At 28.9% G+C, this 17,759-nt stretch overlaps 1 protein-coding gene across 1 annotated transcript in view; it reads right to left on the reverse strand.

Annotated features, from left to right (window-relative positions):
- LOC129984205 (5-hydroxytryptamine receptor 1D-like) overlaps positions 1 to 17,759 on the reverse strand; it is a 154,228-nt gene that overhangs the window by 43,831 nt on the left and 92,638 nt on the right. The gene's annotated exons all lie outside the window — the stretch shown is intronic.

Here is a 17,759-nt window from a genome sequence, read left to right on the forward strand (position 1 = left end):
TTTCTAGCAGATACATTTCATTAATGGATTGAAATATAGAAAATATTTTTTAAATTATGAAATTTGAAATTAAATAATAATAAATATAAATTAACTATTAATTAATTAAATTTAAAATAAAGTAATTTATTATAATTAATTGAAAGAACATGAGATGTCGCACATTCCATGCTAAGAAAATTTAGGAAGGAGTAGCAAATGAAATATGAGTAACAAATAAAATAGGTTCTTAAACACACATTAAAATTTAAAAAAAAATATTTATTAAAAATATATAAAATAAAAAAAAATATGTAATATGGAAATGTTGAAAATTCTGGTACTACAGTATTAATAAACGCTTAACAATTTTATGATTTTTGTTTTGTCTTCAAAATTTCCCAATAGATAAAGAATGTATTTTCTACATCATAATCTATTAGTAAGTGCCTACTTTTTTACAAATTTCTTACTATTATAATTTATTATTTCTTGTCTCCTTATAAAAATCTACTTTATTCACCATAACAAGTTATTTAATGAAAATTGCCACTTCAAAAATTGCACTTGCTTAATTATATCTCATTTGGACAACTTTAAGTGAACCGCACTGGTGGAACTTTTAATGAGAGGGACCGCTGATGTGTCGGAAATGGCTCCTTTGATATTAGATGAGATAGCTGTCTACGAGTAGTCTGGATTTTATGGATCAAATGTCTCGCTTTTGTTTACTCAAATGCAAATATCTCTATTTTCTTGATGGCTGGTAGAAAAATTAGAACTTACTAGTTATGGTAAAGTTATTAAAAATTATATTAATTTGGAAAATGAAGATTTCTTTATTCGAAATTCAAACGAGAAATTGGATGTGATGTAAAGATAGTTAACTGAACTTGCTAACAAAGGCTTTGTAGATTGCTCAAAATTATTATATTATTTTATGCCTTAGGCCACTAACTTGATAGACACCATATTCAGAAGCATTAATTTAATCAAATCAAACAAATTTGTTTACTAAATTATCACACCAAACGAATATATTATATTAAATTATATTTGCATAATAAATGTAAATCATTTTTCTTGCTTAATTACTATTGCCAAGTGGCGTAATTAAATAATGAATTAAACTGACAAAATATCTTAAATTTTCTCAAGGTTAGAGCTTTTATTAAGGTTTTATTTTACAATATCTCAAGAAAATGGAAGACAGAATGTGACACACGACCATTGACGGGACTTTAAATCGTCATAGGCTTTTAAATGACATAAAAATTGGCAAAATAAGTATAGTTATTAGGGCTGGGAAACTTTATCGTGGTTTTCTCTCTTAGATAATGCTCAGTAAAGAAGCGTCTTTGAAATTTATTTCGAAAAGTAGAGAAGTATCAAGGGACTTAAAAATTTTACGATAGAGATTTTGAAACTTCAAATAAAAAAATGACGAAATACACCAGTGGTTTGAATTCTGGAACAGGTTCCTTAGTTTCCGCATTCAAACCACAGAGAAAATTCACATTTCCGTATTCAAACAACTGAGGTAAAACCGCAAAAAGATATTGTGGTAATTACTTCAAATATCAACGTGTACCACTGAAGTTTCGCTTTTCAGGATCTATCCCAAAAATATGAAACGTATAACTAATTAGAATTGCACTGTATTTATTTGAAAGGACTAGAATATATGAATTTAAAGAAACCGAAATTTAAGGGAAAAAGAAACATTTTTCATAACTGCTTTGGAAATACAACAAAGACATGAAACAATGAGTTAAATCTATTCGAAAATTGACAAAAAAAATTAATATAACCAAAATATGCGAAAATATTTCTTTTCGATAAATATTTTCAAAATATTTAATATTTGGTATATTAATATACCAAAATATTTAATAAGAATTTTCATGATTTTCGATAAAATATGTTTGCCAATAAACATTTTTTAAACTTTTTTCAGTCAAAATGTCTAAAAGGAATGTAGCTATTTCGGGGCCTAGAACCCATGCTCGCGCGTATGCACACACACACACACACACACACACACACACACACACACACACACACACACACACACACACACACACACACACACACACACACACACACATACACACACACACACACACACACACACACACACACACACACACACACACACACAAATAAATACTGCATCCTACGACGTTGGATGCTCCAACGTCGAGCTGCAGGTTGCTGCTTAACATCGCGACAGTTGGATTTAAGCTCTTCTCATTTAAACTACTGTCTGAATGCAACAAACATCCAACAGTTTAAAATTCCTAAAATGGCTAAGATGATCCAAACTTAAAACTGATGTCAAGTGCTATAACTGATTTTTAAGCCTGATAATTTAAATTTCTCTCTAGGACATTGAACATGCAGTTGGACAGAAATCTTAAGTTAACTATGATAATCAAAATGTTTGACCGGATAATGTGATATTTTATAACGTCATAGTTAGACTTCTATATATACAAAAACCATGGTCGATTTATTTTTAGTTGCGCAACCTGTTTATGTTGATTATTCAAATTTCATGAATATTCCAACATGAATATTCCAAAATTTTTAAATCCATAGAAAAGTGATATACTAACTCAAAGATAAAAATCCCATGTCCCTTCGCTGTGAAATGTATTTAAATGGGAATTTAAAAAATTTAATCTGTTGTGAAATTGGACATGTGTATTTACTGGCCAGATGCAACGTAACATCAATGAAATGTTTTCATCCATTTATGGTCATCCATTTTAGCACTCACGTGCATCCTCTGAACCCACAGAGATTAGTCTCTGGTTATTTATTTATACTTAATTCTGACTGGTTTCTGTGTTTTCTATGATACTTATTTTATTATCTGAATTTTGAAATGCTTAGGATAATGTTGGCAATTTAGAAAGTGAGATTTTGGAAATTCAAAAACCATTAAGAAAATCTATTTAAATTATTTCTTAATGAATAATTCTCAAATAATATATCAAAATTAATTAGAATTTCCTTAACATTATAATTAATTATATTTTATTATTTATTTCTTTTTTTATAATAGGTTAATTCTTTCAAAAACAGGTAAGCAGTCTTTTCCTGCCAGGAATACAATTGGAACTGGAATAAGTGTTGAGAATCCTTTTTTCCTAAATAATCACAATAATGAAAAATAGGTTTAAAGATATAGTTTCATAGAAATTATTTTCTTAGAAATGAGTATTTAATAAAATGCACGTTTTCTTCACAGTTAATGGTAAATATTACTTGAGCATTTATCAAAATTGACCCACTATTTGATATATAGTCTTTTATCAATTGTTTTAAACGCTTGAGCATTTAATAAAATAAATTCAGTAACCTTTTTTTTATGTTTGTTTGTTTTAGTTCGCATACTTCAATTTTTTTTATATCTTCTACTTTTTTAGAGTCAATGAGTTAGAAAATGAAGAAAAGAAATTTGATTCCCTGCTCAAGTATCTTAAGCCAAACCATATAACAAAGAAAGCGATGTAACCAGTTTTATTTCCTTCTTTGCTCCAGTTGCAAGTCCGAAATAAATGTGTCATTCGCTTAAAAGAAAATACTTTTACGTACAAAAGTCATTGTTGATTTATTTTTAGTTGCGCAACCTGTTCCTGTTTGCTTGCTCGTTCATTTTATCCTTGGAATTGAGGTCTGAAACATTTGCTCAGAAAATCTCCCTCGTAAGCCCCGTCCCGTTGGGACTAACGCAAGTATTTCTTCGTTGCGCCACTGCGGAAAAAGTTCATTTTTCAGATAACAATTCATTTTTACCTTCCGCTAAGCTAGAAAGAAGGGCAGATTTTTCCAGTTTTTGTTTAGGTCTTAGTGAAAGACACCTTTTCTCTGTCTCGAATCGATTTATTTATTAATAGTGTTGAATGCTATTGGTTTCATTGCATTTACGTTTCTACAGATTATATTTTAATTATTTTAATAAAGCTTCATTGAAAAGTCTGTTATTGCGATATAATTAGATTTTCATACCAAAACTAATGTGTGTATTCTCAGATTAAAATATCTTCGTTAAAATTAAATCATGGTTTTTTTTTTTTTTTTTTTTTTTTTTTTCTAACGGGTGGAGCAATTATTGAAATCTTTATAGCGAAAAGATAATCCATTCTTCAGTTCATGTGATCCCTCCCATTACTTGGGTATATTTTTTCACTTTATTCTAAAACCAGTTGGCCACAGTCTCATGGGATATAAATCCATCGGACTCTTTAACTATTTTTTACTAACCTAACTTTTTTATCTTTAACTAACATAACTTTTTTTAATATCGAATTACATGACATTTTCCATTTCAGGAATATGCTACATTACAGATCCAATTAAGAATCCATGTATATGGTATTTAATTGTGTACAAGGTTTGGATGGAATTATATCATCTTTGAATGATTTAGCATCAGCTTAAAAGTGTGAGATAATTTGATACTTATATGATGTTTAAAATGTTAATAAAATTACAAGCACTGGAAGTAAACGAAGTTTTGATCTATTTTTGATCAATCCATTATAGTCAGTCATCCATTTTCTATCATCATATGCCAGATCATCATAATCAAAATCGAGAAGTAAATTCTCCCTATTTTTTTTCTCATTTTTCTTTTTAAATATTTTACATTTTATATTATTACATTGTTGAATATAAAAGGAATTTAATGAGATGTGTAAATTTAAATAAGAAATTGTGATTGGTTGTATAAAATCAGTAACTAATCCTACTAGCACTTTTTTCTTTTTCCCGAATAATTTCTAAAAAAGGAAGTTTCTCCGATGATATCGACTTGCGATCTAAAAACGGAAATCTTTGATATCTAAACAAAGAACGTCCTTGCTTTGAGATTGTTTGCAATCTGAGATAGGAAGTGTTTGCGATGATATCCATTTCCAATCTAAAACTCTTTACCATGAGATTAATTTGCGATCTAAAAACTTTGCAAATATTTGAGATGAGATCGCTTTGAAAGAAAATCTGGGAATTGTTTAAACACCGTTATGCAAAAGTAATTATATTTTAGAAATTTAACACTAAATATTGCATATTAGAACTATAGGAATAAAAGGAAAACTTCATGCATCTAACTGGACTTTGCATTTTTTCTTGGTCATATGTATTGTTCTTTAATACACTCGAATTCTTGCATGTAACTCCTGACAATAATTACAAATTATTCAAACTTTCCCATTTCTTCATATTTTCTTTTAAAATCTTTTATTTAGCCCGATCTTATTTGTTATCAGTAAAGAGTAAATTTCGTTTTCGATTGTTTTACTCACATCTTCATCGAATAGAGGTAAAAATTATGTATTCTTTATATCTGTAGAATTTTTTGTTATTTCAAAACTGAATAATTAAAATAATAATAATAAAAGATTTATTCAAAATTTGTGGCGCCATCTAGCAATGCATTTAGAAATAATATTTAGAATCAATAAAATCTATTAATTAGGAATATAAAAATATGATACAATTCAAAGTAGAAAGTTATAAAATTAATTAAATGTATCAACATATACTTGCATGAGAGCACTAGAACATTGGAAATATTTTTTAATGTGTTGGGTAAAGGCCTTGCATATTAAATTATAAAATGCATATACTACATAGACATTTGTGTCATTGTAAGAAAGAAAACTCCGGCCTTTTATTGAAATATATTGTTACAAATTTGTAATATTGCTTTTCTGTAATGCGAATCATATCACTCGAAAGAAAACTTCACAGTCCTCCTTAATGGAAGCCAGATAAATGAGTTTTGACCTTGGCGACAAACATAGGACATGGCGATAAAAATTGATGATGCTAGAAAATGCAGGATTTTCATGATATATCAATTAAGACTGGCGAAAAAGCGAATGCCAACTAGTCCAGTTATAAACCTCTTTTGGAGTGCTGATCGTATTACGAATTGGTAAAGCTAGTATTCTTTAACCAACGATTTATATCCGTTCGTATGTTGTTGAATTTTCACAAGCATTGTGAAGACTTTTGATGTGTATTCGTTATCCGCTTATCCTGTTTTCTTGTGGAGTAAAATTCGCCATCTTTCACTTTGTTTTATTAAATTCAATTACCGTTTACCGCAGGATTTCTGTAACAATATTATAAATATTATTAAAAGTTCCAATTTACTTACAGTGTTTCTGTGAATGCTTAAGGCTTTTGCATTTTTGTTTTTTTCCCTTGATAAAAATGAAATATTTTCAATTTTTCAACACAATTAGAAAATTAAGTTTTAAATATATTTAATTTTTATTTCTTTTATTTAATAATTCATTTATCTTTATCTTTTCTTATCCATATTTGTCCATTTAGTTTCATTACAAAGGATCATGGATATTCATATAACAGCAGAATTTGAAAAGATGTCCTCTTTAGATTTTTATATTATGATGTATGCTAATCAATTAATTTCATTTTGGGATTCTATTTTATTTCATTAAACATGTTTAAATTGTCGCATTGCTATTTTCATTTCATACTAGTTACAGTTCTTTTCATTTAATTAATGTTCAAATCTAATAATAACTTTGCAAAGTACAATTCTTATTGCTTCAAAATTCCATGTAAAAGAATTTCCAATTTCTTTCTAAAAATAAAAAAAAAACACTTGCCACAAATATTAAAACTAAAAAAAAAATTGTTAGAATAGCATTTTACGCTTATTAAATGGGGAAATTTTCCTAACTTTTTTTTTACATTTCAGTCACTTTGGAATTCTTAAAAAATAATTATTATATGTTTCCTAACAAGTATTTACAATCAATATTTCAGGTAGCCTACTGCTTAGTTTCAATTTAACTAATTTTCTTTAACAATATCCTTCGTTTACTTTCAAATACAAAAGAATACAATACATTATAAGGAGCTCTCTTCTCTTCTTAGCTGCACTTGTTTTTAATGGGAACCCTTGTTAGTAGGTCACAAGAAAATATTACTTATTAAAATAAGTTTAGACTCCTATTAAAATTAATTAGGAACGTAAAAATGATCATTCTGAAATAAATTTATCCTCGTTGGGATATTTTATTCAATGCAATTATTTGGATTTTTTAACAATTATTTTTTGAGAGTACAACAAATTTTCTTATAACTGTTTTTCTCGGATATCAATGTTTAAACATTGAATTAATGAACGATGAAAATTAATACTGGTAAAAATTCAAGAATATAAAAAATCTGCAGATGTATTAAAATCTTTTTGACATCATTAATACTAATTTTGTGAAAACAATTAACAATTTTGCTGAAATATAAAAGTATATTTCTTTTCTTAGTCAGGAAATTATCGTCAGACACAATTAAGAAAAAGTTAAGTTTCTGCTGAAATATCATCATAGTAAACTGTTTTTATTTTCAATATTAAAAATTCTGAGTTAAAAATATTATTGTTTTTATAACATGATAAATTTCTTTATCATATGATACATACAATTAAAATGAAAATATTTTTCTATGTTTTATTTTATTCAAGAACTACATTAATCAGAAAATGTTTCTATTTTTCATATGAATAAAGTGTCACATACGGAAATATGATTTTTCTATTGAAAAAAAAAATATTCTTTTTTTTTAAGTGAACTCTAATGCTTTCGATAACGAAAATTCAAAAAATTTTAATAAGTAAAGAGGATTTTTTCGCAAATTTCATATTTTATCGGAAATTTAGGACATATAGAACGAGTGTTTTATTTTAACTATAAAACAATAGAAAAATGTTTGTTTCATAAAGTATTTGTTTTTAATGACGAATCGAATATATGTTGTGATGCGATAATAATTTAAAGATAATTTTGAAGTTTATAATCGCAGATTGGCACACTTCGAAAAAATGAATTTTGAGTAAAATCACTCCAAAATAAGCATAATATAAGATCATGCGTTTAGTTAATAATTACAATGAATTTATTTTAATTTAAATATGTTAACAAACAAAATTTCACAAACATGAAAAAATGTCTTATGTGATATCTTGCAAGATAAATAAATTTTAAAAACTGATACTATAGCGCTGATAAAATAAAAATAAGTTTTATCGATGCATAATGTTTCTAAATATTGTCGTATTATATTTTATAAGATTGTAATGAATAGAATGTATTTTATGCGTACCAATATTTGAAGAAAACATGTTTCAAGAAAAAGAGAAAAGAATTTATCTTTCTATCTTAGGAGCTCATGTTACATTCATTATTGCAAAATCATTTTTAAACGTTCGACTTTCCAAAATTATGCAAATCCTACATTTCTGTAATCAATAAAATGCCATCTATTTTATTAGACAAAAATTGAAAAGTAAGTATTTAAAAATAGTTATTTCAATAATTATTTATTTGTTATTATTACTTGTTAGTAAACAATTATTTGTTGCTAGTTCCATTAAAAAAATTCCAATGATCGCAACGTTTACAAATAAGTCAAGATAATGGTATATATATATATATATATATATATATATATATATATATATATATATATATATATATATATATATATATATATATATAACCAATCTAAAGTAAGAAAAAGTTTGAAAACGAAACTAAAATGAAAACGAAGCAAAACAGTTTCGAAATCGCAACTAAAATTTATTACCTATTTAAACTAAAACCAAAAAGGAACTTCATAGTATTTAGAGAGCGCAATTGCAGCTACTTCTAAAACACAGATGAATTGATACAAAAGTATTAGAATCAAGTTAATAGGAAAAACAAAAATCAAATAAAAATTAAACCAAAAAAATTATTAAAAAAATATTAAAAAAAGAATCCGGCCTGAAGACTTTTTCAAGGGTCACCCTCAGGCAGGGATTCAAATAAAGGGATTTTTTCTGTGAGGACATACAGACATTGTCTAATAATGATTCCTCGTGACCCAAAAATCCCCTGAAATTATGCTCAAGAGATATACCATTTTAACAGAAAGGAAATACAAAATAACAAATTAGAAAAAAAAACCACAACAAAGTAAAAATACAATAACAAAACTAACAATAAAAACAAAAACAGCATTAAAATTAAAATTAAAATTAAAAACGAAAAGGCCAGAACATACCATCCAACAGTCAAGGAAACTTTAAACAATCGATTGTGATTTCCTGTTTTTAAAAAAGTTAACGGTAAATTATGTAAACAAAGGTAGGCACCCAGCGCCATCTATTGAGCGATCCAATATGCAAGTAAAGTTCTATTTTTATTTAAGCCAAAGGATTAATCCCAAACCATACCTTGTTTAATTAAAAAATTGACATTACAGTAATTTCTAGGAAAATCATTTTTAATTAAATTTTTAAGGAGGATATTTGATGCTTCAATATAAGAATTTTTATTATTGCAAACCCTTTTGATCCTGTTAACTTGTGAGAAAATTAGAATTTCTAATATATATATATATATATATATAAAGTTTGCAGTTGGTAAAGAAATCTAAATTTCTTTTAAGAATGTGCAAGCAAGCCGATGATGAGGCAATTGGATTGCAAATTATCCAAAGTGTGAAAAGAATTAATATATCTTCATATTATCAAAATTATCCAATTACAATTTATCCAAATTAGTATAATTTATCTCCACACACACATTCGTTTTCGCTATTGTATTGATTACAAATTGTAGGCTGATATATTGCATTATCAAGCTGTTATTATAATAAAATATTATTAAAAATTATGAGTAACTTTGCGAGTTTAGATTAGAGACATTTTAAGACAGAAATCTTAAAAACTCAATTTAAACTATACAGTAAAATTTTATCAAGAAATAATCATGTTCTCAAACCAAATACTAAAGATTCATTTTTCTCTGGAAAGGAAATAACATTTCTTTAAATCTCCAGACATGCATGAAGAAGATATTCAGAATCTCAACCATGATATTTAAAAATCTCAGCCAAATCATCCACTAGATGAAGTCGACAAAATTCTCAACGGCTTCAGAATTTTCGAATAAGGCTTATATCCTTATAAATTAGGTTAACAATCTTTTAGTAAAAGGACTTATTCATATTAACCTTACTATCGTTATCCCACAAAGTGGGCCAACCTCCTTAGCAAAACAAATCTGCCAACAAACTAACAAGTATCGGAAAAATTCCATATTTGTTCCCAGTGAGATCTTACGAGGAAGACTTGGAAACCAATTAAGGATTTGGACCAGGTGGGGAAGAAATGGATGGATTAATGCAGCTGAAAACTTTGATGGAATGATTTGGCTTTCTTTATCTTTTGTTGGCGTCGGTGGCGAAAAGGATAATGCGTTTTTCCATTATTTAGCAAAATGTTTGAGACAGATCGTAGAAGGGAGATTTGGTTGGTAGTAATTTAGGTGCTTTAATGAAAAGTACTGTAGTAAGATTAAGATAGCCTTGAGTAATATAGATTTCGTTTTTGAAAAAATCGTCCAGTTGAAATATTTCTGTTTGAAGCTGTACTAAAGTTCAGAAACCTGTCATATGAATGTTTCCCAATAATTTGATTTTCAAGGAAATTATATGGAATATGATTCATAAAAAACAGTTGTTTCTCAACAATAATTGATAGATATTTAAAATGGTATATATACTGAGTGATTATACAAAAAAATCTATTTGGATATATCAGTCCTTAACTATCATATCGTTCACAAGAACGGATTAAAATTTTGTTTCAAGACATTTTAAGGTATGCGCTCAAGAATCATACAAAAAACAAGTAACAGTTAAACTCTAACAGTCACGGTTACAGTTACAAAATATTCAAATGGCAACAATTATTTTTTTTTATCGGATTGCATTCTTTATAACAAAAATTAATAAATTTCATTGGAACGGTACTTGTAGCATGCAGAATCACCAGCAGTAGAGATACTAAGAAGAAAAGAAGAAACAACAAATAACAGCAGAAAGCAAAATATTTTATTGTGTTTCACAAATTTTCTACTTTACCTATTTCAACCTATTCAGATGGTGCCTAGAACCGAAACATATACTATTACGAAAGGAATCTGTTGGAATTCGTGTCTCTAGTAGGCACATCGCAATTGTTTTCTCTTTTCTTCTTAGATTGTCTAGCACTAATGAGTTTCATGTTACAAGTACCATCCCAATGCTGTTTATTATTTTTTTGCTATAGAGAGCCCTTTTCCATGGAAACGGTTGGTGTTGCCATTTTAAAACTTAGAAATTTTGTCTCTGCAACCATAACTGTGTTTCTGTTATTCTTGAGCGCATACTTTAAAATATCTTGAACCAAAATTTTATTCCATTTTTTTAATGCTATGAAAGCTACGGTCTCATGTATCGGGATGTTTTTTTTTTATTTATTATTATTTTTTTAAATAATTACCGGAATATTTAAGTACACATTAAATGGATTCGAAAGAAAATCATTGAAATAAATATGAAAATTTTCTGGTTCCACGTAGTACCTGATTTTTATATATCTCAAAAACAATCTTTTAAACTATTTTTCTTTAAAGAAATATTATAAATATACTAAAATAAAGGAAAGTTTTGTGTAATAGTATAGTCATATCGCTGACTCTCCGACCCACCCGAAGGCGTACGGATGATAAAGAAAACGGAATGACTCGATCGCCGCAACAGCAACACTGGCGGGAATTGTGGTTGATTCCTAAGGGCCATCACCGGCCACGGTAGAACCCTTCCCGAAGGAAGTATGTCCCGTCATTGATAGGAGGAGCCTGATCCCCTACCTTTTTTGTACCCTCCAGGGAGGAGATACACAACCACCATACCGGAAGTATCTCATCCTCTTTTCGAGGCGCCTCCCAGGGGGTTTAGTGCAATATTATATATTCCTCTACTGTTATTTCATGTAAATGAGATATGTAAATTTTACTTTCTTATTCAACACATATCGTTAACTATTTATTCACGCAATAGGTAACTTAAAAATAATTTTGCTGATTAATTTTATGAAAGAATCTCAAACGATTTTCATTTGAAACAATTTTTAAATTAGAAAAGAGAAACTAAAACTTTAGATCCATTTATATCTAAGTTAGCGCCAAGCATAGGGACCTTAGACATACAAGATCTAACTGAATCAAATGCAATTACAATGGTCTGGAGCAAAAGTGTTTAGCATTAGCATTTAGCTGAAGCATTTAGAAAAGCTAGATAGAAATTAGATACCTTTTTTTTTTTTTTTTTTTTTTTTTTACCTGATATATAAAACAGAACGAAACCACTGGAATACTTACCATTTGATGTAACAACACAAATAATTATGCTGGATAAAGAAACATCCTTAGATTACGCAATATTTTTTAGATGTGTCACTTCGAAATCTGCAAAGATTATTTTTAATATTTTACAACACAAAATATTATGTGAAATACGAAAGTTATTTTATTTGTGCCAGTTAGATTTTTGCAATTTGTTTTTGTAAGGCTTTTGTAACATATATTTTAACATCTATATTTAATGTTAAAATATATGTTTTGGTGCAATAATTGATTCTAAAATTTTACAAATTTGTGAAAGATAAAAATTTTATTCATTTTTCTTCTTTTTATTAAAATGCAAACATAGGTAATAACAGAAAAAGAAAAATTATAAAATATTATGTATATGAGAATTTAATTCATTTCCTTTGCAGCGATATATGCTTTCGTATGTCTCTCAAAATTTTTCAAACCAGAAGAAAAAGAAATGATCGTATTTATCAAAGAGTATTTTCAATTATTCTTACATCTTCATAAAGCGAAAGTTTGATAGGCATTTCTTGACTAGAACGAAGAACTTACAATCGTTAATAATTTGTTCACTTTATTCACGAAATATCATCAAGCGTTTGAGACACTTTCAGATCTGATTGTCTGTGAGTTGTGTGAATGTGCCCTCCTGTAAAAAGGGGTTGTGCAAGCAAATGAGTGATGCGTGAGTGGCAAAGTCGTACTCTTGGCCCTAGTTGGCGCTGCTATAAAAAATAAGAGACGTTCCCCTCAGGCTTAAATCGCTGTCTTCGTAACAGTGGGCTTGTCAGTGGCAAGTGCCATAAGAAACAAACAAACAAACAACAAACAGATCTGATTATAATTTTTGCAAGTTTCATTAAAATTTGCTAACGTTGGAATATAGTAGGAGAAGAATTTTTTTTATTGGAATTTTTTTAATGTAGTATTTGCAATGCAAGGAATTTTCTTACTTTTTAAATATTGCTTTTTTTGCTGTGCACAAATATAAATTATTAGATTAATCGAAAAATTTTACGTTTAGAATTTGATGAATTTTAATATTACACACGTTCTAGGCTCTAAAAAACTGTTAAGCCTGTTTTTCTGTTTGTTTGACGATAACTCAAAAATACTTGAAATGAGTGGGATAACATTACGTATGTGATCTTTCTATAAAATATGTAGACTTATATCGAATTATAAACGCAATTAATTCTGAGGGTGTTTGCACGTATGGTTGTCCGAGTAAAAGGGGATAGATATCTATCTACATACCACAAAAGAGCTAAATAGATTCAATTTGAAATTCAGCTTAGCTTCTAAGAGATAGGTCCATGTCAAATGCATGTAAACGAAATAATGAAAAAACGCACTATCTTAGGTGCATGATTTTTAAATATAAATTGTAGATTTGAATAAAATTTTCAATCAAATCTATCGAAGGGTTAACCGTCTGTCAATTTTTACTTTCGAATTCACAAAAGCGATAACTCAAATTTCTTTGCTTTATAAATGAAATTTAGTATGCTATTTTGTGATTACAATTACATCTCTGTGTCACAGTTTAATTTCGATTGACAAAAAAAGTGTCTAAAGAGATATAGTCAGTTTTTTTATTCTGCATTTTATTATACTCTGAAAATAAAATAATCATACTTGATTTTTGTATTAATGCCAAATTTCATCACTTTTCTTAGAGAGTATGAGAGAATAATTCGGTTAAAACCGGTGTTTTTTTAGTATTATTGGATGACTAAATTCTTTGTCTGGAAATCTGTTGTTTGTTGTTGTTTCGTATGGTACTTGACTTGGACAAGCCAGCTGTTACGAAAACAGCGATTTTAAGCCAGTGGGGGCGCGTCTCTTGCTTTTATAGTAGCGCCATCTAGGGCCAAGAGAACGACTTAGCTACACACACGTCACAACCCTTTTTACGGGGCGGACTTCATCGATCATCGAAAGAACGATCACCCCTGATTCAGTAACCCCAGTGGTATTACTCTCGACATGGAGGACTTTGTGACCCCGGCAGATTTATACACGCGGGAAATCTTCGGCCAGCAGGGTTCGAACTCGGAACCAAAGGGACATGAATCCAACGCTCTACCAACCAGGCTATCCCGGCCTTATTTCTGGAGCATGCACAGTCACTTTAGATTAGCATGTTATACTAGAAATTTATAATTCTGAAAATAGTTTATGTTCAGTTAAGATAATTGGCATCATAATAAACGTATTTCATTTCATCGTCACAATTTTAAGTCCGCAAGTTACAAGGCCACGAAGGAACAAAATCAAGTTTCATTCAACACAATATCGATGATTTTGCTATAGAATTTTTCTTTCTATCAATGAAATAAAAGAATTTTGATCTCTATATATCTGGATTTATCGTACTTATTTATGAACATTTACGTTAAAATATAATGTTTGTTTGTAAGCTTTTCAATCTCTGAAATAATTTTGAATTGATAGTAAAGTAAAATTAATTTTAATACATATAATATGGACACTTCTATGATTATTATCTATACTTATATAAAGCGTAATGTGTGTGTGTTGGCGCTCTACAGACCAGACCGTTTGACCTACAGCTACCAAATTTGGTACATGTATACCTTGGAGGTCGGGAATGTGCACCTGGGATCCCTTTTTCTGAATTTTTAATTAGAATTTTAATTATTAATTAAAAACTAGCTTTCCCGCCAAAAAAATCTTCATTTTCCCCACAAGCCAAATGAGTAATGCTTCAGTTTTTTTTTTCCAACAGTAATGAGGCTAGGTTTAAGATTTCTCTGCCAATTATTTCAAACGATTCTGTTTATTTTCTTAATGTTTTATGCAATTAAAATTACACATTGTTAATTAATCGATCTTTCAGATTCATTATGAAGTACTGTTAATTTAAAATAAAACAGAATAAAGGAAATTGAAAATTTCTAATCTGCATAGCGTTACCCCAACTGGCGTAGAAAAATTCACGCATTTGCGTTACCGTAACTTGCGTTGAAAATTCACGCATGCGCATTCTGTTCTGATTGTTGATTAAAATTATTTTTAGGTTAGTTGTATGCTTTTGTAATTAAACTGTATTTATGTTAGTTTTTGTATATGCTTATAGTTTTAAGTACATCGTTTTTTAAGTATTAATTTAACCTGCTTTCGACCGATTATTTTAAGCGATTATGTTTATTTTTTTAGTGTTTGATGCATTTAAAATTAAACATTGTGTAATTAATCGATCTGCGCATGATGGATCTGAGAAAATTTTGTTGACAAATTTTTGAGATATTACATAAATTAAGAAGGATATTTTTTAGTGCTCATAAAGTTTAAACGCTCTGTGACTCTGCTTTCAGTAAAAATATTATTAGAAAAATGCTTTGTTTCAGTAAAAAATATCATTATATTTACTGTAGATTAATTGTTTCCACTTTAATTTAAAGCATAAATTCTACGGGAGGTAACAGAAAATTAGAGAGATACATATTACGTTATGACTGAAGGCCTTTATAATATTATGAGTGAATTACATGACTATCAAAATTTGAAGTTTTAAAATATTTTGATGAAGGAGCTATTAAAGTAGGAATTGTATAAAATATTTAATTATTAAAATTTTAACGAGCATTAAGATTGGCGAATCGGCTGGTCGCCAAAGGCGGCTAGTATACAATAAGATCCACTTTATATATATAATATAATACAGTCAATAATGTGAGCCGTAATACTGACGTTACTATCAGAACTATTGAGATTCGCAAGATGAAAAAGCTAACACAAATTTCTCTGGTAATTTTTTTTTAAATTATCCACCAGTTTTTGCGAATGAAGCCAGAGCTCGAACAAAATGAATCTTTTAATATCTTCTTCGCAATACAAACGTCTTGTTATTTAGCATATAGAAGCAAGCATTTGTTAAAAAGTTTTGCTTTATTATTCAGAACTCTAACTATGAACAAAACTCTTTCCTTGTAGTGCACATGTCAATCATTTATTAACATTCGACATTTGACAAATAGCCAAAATTTGAACAAAGCTAGCGATGTTTCCACATGACTATTTCTCATCTATTTATTATATCCAACCGAATATCCGAGTTCATCGACTCCTGACAGAATGTGCTGACAGATGCAGGATTACGCAATTAATGATATTTCTAGTTGGCATGGCACATATTGTCCCAGAGTTTCATCGGCTTATCATTGCATCGAAGCATGAACTCTCTCCAGTGAGATCAACGGTCCTTAACCCGAAATTTTAAACTTCTGAAACAATGGTTTCGAATAAAAGAGGAAGTTGAAAGTTTAAGAGAAATATTATACGATAAATTATGTGAGTTTTAAGTAACAATGAATAATTGTTTTTATGTGAAAATCTATAACAGAATTTCAACATATATTAGCTGTTTAATATGAGTTAAGAATAGATTTAACATATTCAATGATGACGAAAAGAATTCATAAATTATTCATACCGCATTTGTAATTTCTTGTTCAACGTCTTTTACTTATATCATTTAAAAGGAATGATACAAATAAAAAACTTAAATTTAATAATGAACATTATCAGTTGCTTAAATAGTTGCTGCAACTTAAAAAAATTAATCTGTTTTTAAAAACAATTATTCAAAAATCATTTTAGAAATTCAAATAAATAAGACATGCTATGCAAAATGATTTTTTTTTCATACTGCCTTTTTCTTCCAAACGCTAACTGAAATAAAAGTAAATTAATTCTAGCAGTAATTTGGAGAAATTTTAAGTAACAAATAAACTGTCATATTTCGAAAGACAAACGATGATTCGAATTAAGATTGAGCGAACTTGATTTGAAAATAAACACTTCTTAATACGAGTCCTTCATGTTTATGATTATCTCATATTTACAGCCTGTACATTAAATCTTTTATTCCTAAGTCTCACAAGTTAAAGTATCTCAAAATAAATGAATAGTCAAGTTTCTCTTTGAAGCGCAAGAACCCGTGTAAATCACAATGTAATCTCCGTGTAAATCGCAATGGCAGCCCGTGTTATCAAGGGGTTGATACACAAAGAAGTTTATCTGGGATTGCTCAAACATCTATTGAAAGTTCTCGAAAAACATTACTGTTTCTCAAACCCATTTGAGTGAGCGTATCTAATGACCAAAGCACACGCCGAGGATATTCAATCAATCACACCATACGAAACGGGAGAGGGAGATTTTGTAGCAGTATCAGTCATCTCGAACATCCCCCGTAGTTTCACAGAATGGGTGTTCAAGGTCTTTCCATATTGATATAATTAATTGAGACATAATTAATCAAATTGTATTAAAAGTCTGCATTCAGGTATGTTTCACTACTATTTTGAAGTTCCCTCTAAAACAGAATTTATAAGTTGAGTAATTATTATTATTCAATTAACGTATAGAAATCATGCCGCCGTCCTGGCGTAGGGGTAGCGCGTCTTCCCTGTGATCTGGGCGTCCCAGTTCAAACGCAGCTGTTCTTCATCTGTGTTCTGTATGGAGTGCGGGAATGCGCTCCCTGCAAAAAGGGGCTGTGAAAACGATTGTGACGCA

This window comes from Argiope bruennichi, chromosome 9, assembly GCF_947563725.1.
Source record: "Argiope bruennichi chromosome 9, qqArgBrue1.1, whole genome shotgun sequence".
In the NCBI taxonomy this organism is placed as follows: Eukaryota; Metazoa; Arthropoda; class Arachnida; order Araneae; family Araneidae; genus Argiope; species Argiope bruennichi.